General features: G+C 34.8%; 1 non-coding gene and 1 pseudogene across 1 annotated transcript; both read left to right on the top strand.

Moving 5' to 3' along the window:
* Nucleotides 1-2,955: 2,955 nt before the first annotated feature.
* On the top strand, nucleotides 2,956-3,046 carry TRNAY-GUA (transfer RNA tyrosine (anticodon GUA)). Its single transcript is given in 2 exon segments — nucleotides 2,956-2,992; nucleotides 3,011-3,046. It is a non-coding gene; the product is annotated as a tRNA-Tyr (tRNA).
* Nucleotides 3,047-3,368: 322 nt separating this feature from the next.
* On the top strand, nucleotides 3,369-4,695 carry LOC142163623 (uncharacterized; annotated as a pseudogene).
* The last annotated feature ends 5,688 nt before the right edge of the window (nucleotides 4,696-10,383 follow it).

Here is a 10,383-nt window from a genome sequence, read left to right as displayed (position 1 = left end):
TCCAAAACTGGGCATAAGTATTTTATCACCTTTGTAGATGATTTTTCTCGAATAACTTGGATTTACTTTATGAAGAGTCGCTCTGAAGTTTTTACTCATTTTTCTGCCTTTTGTGCTAAAGTCAAAACTCAATTTAACGCTTCGGTGTGTATTCTAAGGAGTGATAATGCTAAAGAATACTTGTCAGAGTTATTTCAGTTGTACATGAGACAGTATGGTATACTACATTAGTCTTTATGTGTTGATATACCCTCTCAAAATGGAGTTGCTGAGAGGAAGCATAGGCATCTACTTGAGACAGCTCGGGCTCTTTTGTTCTAAATGAAGGTTCCTAAAAAGTTCTAGGCTGATGCGTTCTCTACGACTTGCTTTCTGATTAATCACATGTTGTCTACTGTGTTTGATGGTAATGTGCCTTACAGTATTCTTTTTCCAAACAAAGCGTTATTTCCGGTGGAACCTTAGGTATTTGGAAACATATGTTATGTTCGAGATATTCCACCATCTGTTACCAAGTTGGATCTCAAGGCATTGAAGTGTGTTTTCCTTGGCTATTCTCTCCTTCAGAAGGGGTATCAGTGTTATTCTACTGAATCTGGCAAATATTTAGTGTCAACTGATGTGGTATTTTTAGATAATACACTATTCTTCTATGTTCCTCCCATTTTTACAAGTCAGGGGGGAAGAAGAGTGGCTAGTATATCAGGTTACTCGTACTTTGACAAAACAACAAAATGAAGTTCCTCCATTTCCTAGTTCTATAGAGCACCAATCTACTACTTTGCCTTCAGCACCTGCTCCAACTGTGTTGGCAAGACCGCCAATTTTTCAAGTTTACTCGCGAAGGCAATAGACAAATGATACATGTTCTGCACCAATTCCTTCGTCAACAGTTCCTGCATCATCAGATTTGCTGCCACCTGACCCTCCAAAAAACCTTGACCTTCCAATTGCTCTTCGCAAAGGTATACGTACTTGCAAATCCACATATTTTATTGCTAATTTTGTTTCTTACGACCACTTGTCTTCTATATCTAGATCTTTGATTGTGTCTCTAGACTCTGTTTCTATACCCAAAATGGTTAAGGAGGCTTTGAATCATCCTGGATGGTCTGAAGCAATGATTCAGGAAATACATGCCTTAGAGAAAAACCACACTTGAGATTCAGTGGATTTACCCAGTGGAAAGAAAGCAGTGGGATGCAAGTGGGTCTTCACGGTCAAAGTTAATCCTGATGACTCTGTGGCGAGACTTAAGGTCATACTTGTGGCTAAGGGGTATGCTCAGACTTATGGGATGGATTATTCAGACACTTTCTCTCCGGTTGCCAAACTTACTTATGTCTGCTTGTTCATTTCTTTAGTTGCTTCTAAGAATTGGCCTTTGCATCAATTGGATATTAAGAATGCTTTTCTTCATAATGATCTCCATGAAGAGGTATATATGGAGCAACCACCTAGTTTTGTTGCTCGGGGGGGTATGGGAAGGTTTTTCATTTGAAGAAATCCTTATATGGCTTGAAGTAGAGTCCCCGGACTTGGTTTGGTAAATTTAGTGAAGCAATTCAAGAATTTGGGCTGAAAAAAGAGTAAATATGATTATTCTATCTTTTACAAGAATCAACAGCTGGATCTATTATCATTGTTGTATATGTTGATGACATTGTTATCACAGAGAGTGATTATGTAGGAATCTCTTCTCTCAAGTCTTTCTTGCATACTAAGTTTCATACAAAAAACTAGGGACAACTTAAATACTTTTTGGGAGTAGAAATAACTAGAAGCAAGAAGGGAATTTTTCTATCTCAGAGAAAGTATATTCTTGACTTACTAGCAGAAACTGGTAAATTGGCTGCCTAGCCTTGCAGTACTCCAATGGTTCCTAATTTGCATCTTATGAAAGATGATGGCGATCCATTTAATGATCCAAATAGATGCAGGAGGTTAGTTGGGAAATTAAACTATATCACTATGACTCGTCCAGATATTGCTTTTGGAGTGAGTATGGTTAGCCAGTTCATGTCCGGGCCCACAGTTAAACATTGGGAGGCTTTGGAGCAGATCATATGTTACTTAAAAGGAGCTCCTAGACTTGGCATATTATACAGCAATCACGACCATTCTCGCATTGATTGTTTTGCAGATGTAGATTGTGCTGGATCCAAGATTAATAGAAGATCTACTACTGGTTACTGTGTATTTGTTGGTGGAAACTTAGTATCATGGAGAAATAACAAATAAAATGTTATATCTAGGTCCAGTGCAAAATCCGAGTATAGAGCTATGTCACAATCAACAAGTGAGATAATGTGGATACATCATCTTTTAATTGTGTTAAAGCATCCTACTCCATCAAAAATATGGTGTGATAATCAAGTTGCACTCCATATTGCCTCAAATCTAGTATATCATGAAAGAACCAAACATATTAAAGTTGACTGTCATTTTATTCGTGAGAAAATTCAGGAGAACTTGATTTTCACTGGCTACGTGAAGACAAGAGAGCAGCTAGTTGATTTGTTCACTAAAGCGTTGAATGGCACTCGAGTTGATTACCTTTGTAACAAGCTGGGCATGGTCAATATATATGCTCCAGCTTGAGGGGAAGTATTACAGAATGAACCTAGACACTTTACACAATAAACATAAATTGTTTCTTAGAAGTGTACATAACTCATAAATAGATAGCAGATTTGTAGGAATCTTTTTTATTTTTTTCCTTAATTAGCACATGATGTTTATGTATATATATATGTATCACTACATGGAATAATATACCAATTTGATTCTTCCATACCTTGTTAATTACAAATACCTTCGTGAAAATTCTGCCTCAAATGTGTTGAGAAAACCTATATAAGAAGGGACGAGTTCATGGAAAAAACGGGTAGTTGGGGGAAATGTGGAAAAAGAGAATAAGCATCAAATAGGTATGTTATAAAATTATGTGCAAATCCGACCTTAGCTCAGTTGGTAGAGCGGAGGACTGTAGTCAGTTGATCCGCAGCTAATCCTTAGGTCACTGGTTCGAATCCGGTAGGTCGGATGATTCTTTTGCTTCTCTTTTTTTGTTAAAGTTATCATTTAGTGTATATGGAGGTTCTCAAGCTAAATGACAAAGAACACATGCATGTTCTCAAGCTAAGATTGAGTAGTCTTAACCCTATTACAAGTCTCTATGTGAATGTGAATAAAATGAAATATGAATAATGACAGTGTGATAGATACTATGAACGGAATCCAATTTACATCATTAAAATTTTTACAAAAAACTTGCAATATTAAAGATTATAATAAGAATAATCTAATCATTGGACTTATTGTAATCACCATGTCCCATCTTTGGTTGGCAATAATTAATCCTCCAGCAAGGGACCAACCGAAGAGAGTGATATATTAATTCACTGCAATCACGTGGAGTTTGACAGTTTTCTCAAATCAATGAGATTGATGAATAGCTCAAGTATTTATAGCATAGTGCAGGCTGAGTTAGCAATTTTAGCTAAGAATGGACTGAGATAAATTAAAGGAAAAACCAACAAAGAATGGGTAGGAATTATTCATCTAATTTTTCAGGTTACAATCTCATAAGATAAGGAAATGCTAAAGAGAATAGAAAGTTAAAACAGCAGTTTTATTTGGCAAACGGAAATATGATATAGAAAACAGAATATAAGTCCGAGTATAGTAAAACTATCATAAAATAATATTTTTTTTAAAAAGTAATACTATCACATGTTTTATAAAAACTGAAAGTAAATCGTAAAACAGTCTTTGTGCTTGAAAAACGAATATATGGAGCGATACCCTTAACAGAGATTACCAACCATTCGTGCAGTAGATATGAGAGAGGTTTAGTTGTTGGAGCAGCAAGATTGCATGTTTACAAAGTGCATCACCCATACCATTATTACCGTGATAATATGATCACCAGATTCTTCATAGAACCTAAAATTGACATTGAATAGATAAACATGGCCACAAATCATATGATTTCGATTTTCTTCCTTGTAACGGTGCTGATTTCATCTGTCTCTGCAACAAACAGTACCTCAAGAAGGCAAGACATCCTCGAAGCTATTGATGAGATGAGGAGAGCCAACTATTTCACCTTTGTAATATGGCCCCTGCAGACCTTATTCAAGGAGACATCACTTCTTGATGCCAAAAGACAAGACACTTTCACAAATCTTAATCCTGGAAAACGAGGTCGCAGATTTCCTGCTCCGACATTCCGATCCACACCATCACCATTGTTTTTCGACCACCTCAAACACTGCCAACAGGCTCCATAATTCCAACTTCCAAACCCGACCTTGTTCTGAAGGTGATCAATTCTGGAAACATGCGTATCTTTCTCAACAATGCCCGAATAGTTAGTCCAAATTAAATATATGTCGTAAAAGTGCTTCCATCAGATGCCATGGCATTGATCAAGTCCTGCAGGAAGCCACCCCCTTCAACTCTTCCTATGTATCCACCTTGTCATAACGTTACAAATCCAGCCTTTTGGGCTAACAGCATCACCTCCTGTCATGTCACCACCATCAGTAAGTAGCAGTATTAATCCGGTTCTATCACCTCTGAATTCTGGTGCTCAATATCCTCCAGTAGCTTGGAGTAGCCATGTAGGAATAACTAGGCTTATCTGGTTGCTGGTGGCCCTGAAGTTCTCTCTTTGATTGAAACTTAGAATTCAAGTTGAAGCAAAGAATGAGAGCAAATTTGTACATGGAGGCCGGGCTGTATATATATATATATACACACACAAGATTTGTTGTTTTAAGTATTAAACATTTTGTATTCTTGCATTATTTTGAAATTCAACGCGGAATGATTTGAAGTTACTGTTTGCAAAAAGAAAGGACGTTTTAGGGCCCAAAAGACTACTACCAATTAACTGTCTTTTAGTGTGAAAATGGTGTGTAGTAGCCACTAAATAAGGGTGTATTTAATTTTTATCCACTATTTAAAATGCTTATCAAAAATAGCCACTACTAAGGGGGGAAAGACACAATTACCCTTTCTCTATTTCTTGTATAATCCCAAAATCGACGAAAACCCTTATTTCATTCCTTCATCTTCTCTGTCATCTTCTGTCATCTTCATCTTCATCTTCTCCGTCATCTTCTGTCCTTCATCTTCTCCGTCATCTTCTCCGTCATCTTCGTTTTTCTTTATTTGTAAGTTGGTTCAATGCCGTGTGAAGTATGTGTGAAATTTCAAAAATTAGCATTATATGTTGATTCAGTGTAGTATATTTTGTGTGATTTTATTTTTGATAAACTTTTAGTGTGTGAAATTTGAAATGTGTTTGTGGTTGATTCAATATATTTGATTATGTAGGTATATTTCATAAAAATAGTCGTAGAAATTCATAAGCTTACTGATTATGAATTTTCAGTTAACTGTGTTCATTAAATGTAAAGAAGAAACGACATTAAATTTTGTAGTTGGAATTCAAAGTTAAGGACTGATTGTCCTTAACTTTTGCACATGAAACTTGAAGTTAAGGACAAAGTGTCCTTAACTTTGGATGTTGAAAGTATATGTTAAGGACTGTATTTCCTTAACCTATGCACTTACAATTTAAAGTTAAGGACTGATTGTCCTTAACTTTTGCACATGACACTTGAAATTAAGGACTAAGTGTCCTTAACTTTGGATGTTGAAAGTATAAGTTAAGGACTGTATTTCCTTAACCTTTGCATTTACAATTTAAAGTTAATGACTGATTGTCCTTAACTTTTGCACATGAAACTTGAAGTTAAGGACAAAGTGTCCTTAACTTTGGATGTTGAAAGTATATGTTAAGGACTGTATTTCCTTAACCTATGCACTTACAATTTAAAGTTAAGGACTGATTGTCCTTAACTTTGGATGTTGAAAGTATAAGTTAAGGACTGTATTTCCTTAACCTTTGCATTTACAATTTAAAGTTAAGGACTTATTGTCCTTAACTTTTGCACATGAAACTTGAAGTTAAGGACTAAGTGTCCTTAACTTTGGAAGTTGAAAGTATAAGTTAAGGACTGTATTTCTTTAACGTTTGCACTTAAAATTTAAAGTTAAGGATTGTATTTGCTTAACTTTTAAACTTGAAATTTTAAGTTAAGTCCTAATCTTTGTTTGTTTTTCCTTCTTTTCTAGTGTTATAATGGAAGGCGATCATTTTTTTTGATTTTGACGATTGGCGTAATTTTCTGGTACATTGGAAAGGAGATTTTCAATATAAGGAAACAATTAAAAGTTTTCTGTCGAATGGCCAATGGAAGAAATTGAGGGAAAATATTTTTGGCAACTTCTTCAGATTACAAAGTGTGAAGTTCTCGGGTAAACTTATGCATTGTGTATTTCTTTCTGAAATTGTTAGTAATGAACCTGATTCGATGACCTTCAAGGTATTTGACCGCGATATTAAGTTTACTCGTGATGCATTCCATATTATTACTGGTTTGAAGTCTTATTTATCGCTTGACATGAAAGGTTTAAATGAGAAAGAGAATAGGCTTTTAAGAGTCTATTTCCCTGGAAAGGACCAAATTGAGTTGGCTGATTTGTATAGTTTTATTTCTAGTCGCCCACATGGTACAACTTCATCATTTGCTGGCAGTGATGATGATGCTTTGAAGTTGGCAACACTCTATTTTGTTGAGTCGGTTTTGATGGGCAAGAGGAAAAATAGGAATGTGTCGGAGCAAATAATGAAAATTGTTGACGATGATGCACTTTGCGCTTCCTTCAACTGGGGCTCTCTTGCTTATGAAACGCTATTAAAATCATTGAAGAGTTGCTTGAAATCAAATGAGAATGATGTTCAGAAGGAGAAAGAGAAAGAAAAAGATATTGATAGCTACACTTTAGTTGGCTTTCCTTTTGCGTTTTGTGTCTGGATTATGGAAGTACTTCCTATTTTCCAAGAGAAACAATTTGTGAACTTCAAAGAAGTTGGTTATCCTCGAATGTTATGTTATTCTGAAATGAAGTCTCCACAATTTGATGCTCTTTGTAGAAAATATTTCCATAATAAAAAAGTAAGTTAATGTATATTATCTCTTTTTTTGTTTATTTGTTTTAGTTATGTATACTTATGTTTAGTTTTTCTTATATAATAGGTGTTTAAGTTGATTGAGGTGTTACCCTTTATTCCCGTGGAAGAAGAAGATACACAGCCTCTTTGTGTGGAGGAGCCAGTTTCACAAGATCAAGGCTCAAGGTCTTCTTCCACACAATTTGACGAAGGCGTACTTAAGGAAATTGTTAGAGTATGTGTTTCTGCCTTTGAATAGTATTAGTTTTTTATTTGATTATTTCTTGCTTACGAACACCTTTTTTTATATTATGTTTTTTGATTCAGAGATTATCAGAGAGTTTTAAGAAGGATTTGCAAGCAGAAGTTACCAGAGTTAATCAGAAAATTGTTGTATCAGAAAAAAAGATTGAGAACGAAATCAAGGTAATTTCAGTTAGTCCAACTTTAGGATTTTGTGTCCTTAAATTTTGAACTTAGAATTGAAAGATAAGGACTTCTTGTCCTTAACTTTTGAACTTTGAAATGAAACTTAAGGACATCATGTCCTTAAGTTTTGAACTTGGAATTCAAAGTTAAGGACTTCTTGTCCTTAACTTTTGAACTTGGAGTTCAAACTTAAGGATTGCATTTCCTTAAGTTTTGAACTTTAAGTTCAAACTTAAGGACTGCCTGTCCTTAAGTTTTAAACATGTCCTTCTCTTTGTAACTTAGTTGCTTTCTCAGGATTTAAAGAAAACTCTAGGATCAAAGCTTGATACTTTGATGAACATGTTTGGGAAAGCTGATCAGATGAACACAGATAGAGAATCTAGTGTTCCAATTAGAAAATATGGAGTTGATGATCATTGTCGTGCTACTGAGCGTACTGGCATATTCAACCAAGATGCATGTGGTGTTGAACGTGATTATATGGATGTGCATGCAGAGGGTCAGTATGAAAGAGAATTTAGAGATGCACATCTAGATGATGAAACTGAAAATGTTACTGATATTGGGAAAGGTTAGTTATAGATTTTTATTTTTATTTTCGTTGAAATGTATATTCAATAGATTAATACATATAAACTATGCATGTGCATGCAGAAGTTTGTGGAGTGCCGGAGAAAATTTGTAGAGTTTGTGGATTGCAATCACAGGAGGATTTAACAAGTCCATTGGGGACAAGTGTCAGCGAGATTGTATGCAAATGCTTAGAAGGAACGTATGATCTCTCTACACCATTGTCATTCAAAGAAAAATTTTGAGTTCAAACTTGTGCCAGTCAAGGTTAGATAAAATTTTCATTATATATTGTATCTTTATTTCATTATATATTGTATCTTTTGAAGCAGCAAGCAAAGAAGCTGGAGTGCAGTATCAAGAGAAAACTGGACTACAATCTCAAGACATAGGCAGAAGTGAGATTGGTTCCAAATCTATAGATGCAATATGTGATGATGATGATGTAGCTGGAATGATCTTGGATATTGCAAATGGTTAGGCAGTGCTTTTTTAATTTTATATATGTTTGTTTTAATTAAAGATTATTAACATGTTAGCTGTTGTAAATATTTTTGCAGAATCTTGTCAACAAGCATCTAAAGATCATGGTGAACAACTGCAAGATAAAGAAAATGTGGAATTGCAAGAAAAAGAAAATGTTGCACGCAATATTTTAGCTGAGTTGTCTCTTGAAAAAACACAAGAAGGTACTGTGGAGAAGACAGGTACTGATTGTGCCCTAATTATTATATGTACAATTGAAATTTTGTCTCTTCATTTGACCTGTTGCTGAAAACTAATATGAATATGTATATATGTGTATATATATATATAGTGTCGCCAGCAGAGGAAAACAAAGAGGACACCAATGATGACAATCTTAACCAATATACAAGGAAAAGAAAGAGAGACAGTATTGGTTATGATGGTCCGTCATTTTCTCTTCTTACTCCTACTCCTCGAAGTATACAAATGGACATTGATGCGACTTTGACTATGGAGGGTGAAGGAAATGTTGAAGAAGAACTTGGTCGAGGTAAAAGGAATAAGAAGTTAAGCTGGCAGTTGAAATCTCCTTTTGATAAGGAAGGAAAAGCAGTAAGTTCCAAGGCAGACAATCAAAATACTCTGAAGAGTTCAGGTTGGATAAAATCAACCTATACTCGTAGGTGTATTTTTCATTATACCAAAGAAGATGAAAAATTAGTGAAGAAATTCATTGTGTGGTTGGGCAAGGAGAAAAGGAGAGGTCGCAAAAAAGAGTAAGTCTCTTAATGTGTTTCACTACATCCTTAACTTCTGTGATTGTAAGACTAATTTTAGGACTAACTGTCCTTAACTTATAGATTCAAGTTTAAAACTTAAGGACTTCTTGTCCTTAAGTTTGAATTCAAAATTCATAAGCTAAGGACATGCAGTCCTTAAGTTTGAGTATCAAATTCAAAAGCTAAGGACACTTGGTCCTTAAGTTATAGATTAAAGTTTTCAAAATTCTAACTTGACATTTTCAAAATTTGCAGGGGACAAATTGATTTATATGCTGATGATAATAGTTTGAGGAAAAAACCATACAAATTGTATCATCAAAAAATCAGTAGCAAAATATTTTTCCTTGAGCTTTCAGATAGCAAATTTGTTCTTGATGATAAGGTTAGATAATTCACAAGGCATTTATTTTTTCTATTGTTAATTTATCATTTTTTCATTATTTTATGACTGATTTGTTATTGATTTGTTTTATTTTTTGCCTTTTTATGAAGCATATTGACATTGCTCTCTATTATCTGAGAAAGAAGGAATGCTACCACCCTCGCGATCATCCTTTTCGATGCACAACTACTGATGTTCTTTTTGATAATTATATGGCACTTGTGTATAAAGATTTCAGTGAAGATGCTAGTGATGAGTTTTGGTGTGCTGGTGATAATCAGTTATTTCTGACACCATATGTGTGGGGGGACAGCCGTAGATGTGGAATTGCATGGACTGAGGTTGACAAAATCTTTTTTCCATGTCGGCTTCCTTCAGAAGATGATGAAGCTGTGACACACTTTTTGTTGGGAGTATTGGACTTGAATCAAAAAAAGATTGATGTATATGATTCCATATACAGTGAGCCATATGAAGCAGGAATGAACTACATGCAAATGTATGCACGCATGATCCCCCATTTGCTAAAGTTCTCACAGTTTGACAAAAATCACAAGTCTTTTGGGAATGTCTTCAACAAATTTGATATACAGTGGCAAAGATCACCACACCAAACTGGATCGTACATGTTATTATTTGTTATATTATTTATATGTACTTAAGATTTATTGTTTAATTCACTACATATCTTACATTTCTCTTAGGACTGATTGTGGTGC

This window comes from Nicotiana tabacum, chromosome 8, assembly GCF_000715075.1.
Source record: "Nicotiana tabacum cultivar K326 chromosome 8, ASM71507v2, whole genome shotgun sequence".
NCBI lineage: Eukaryota > Viridiplantae > Streptophyta > Magnoliopsida > Solanales > Solanaceae > Nicotiana > Nicotiana tabacum.
This window is presented reverse-complemented; position numbering and strand designations above follow the sequence as displayed.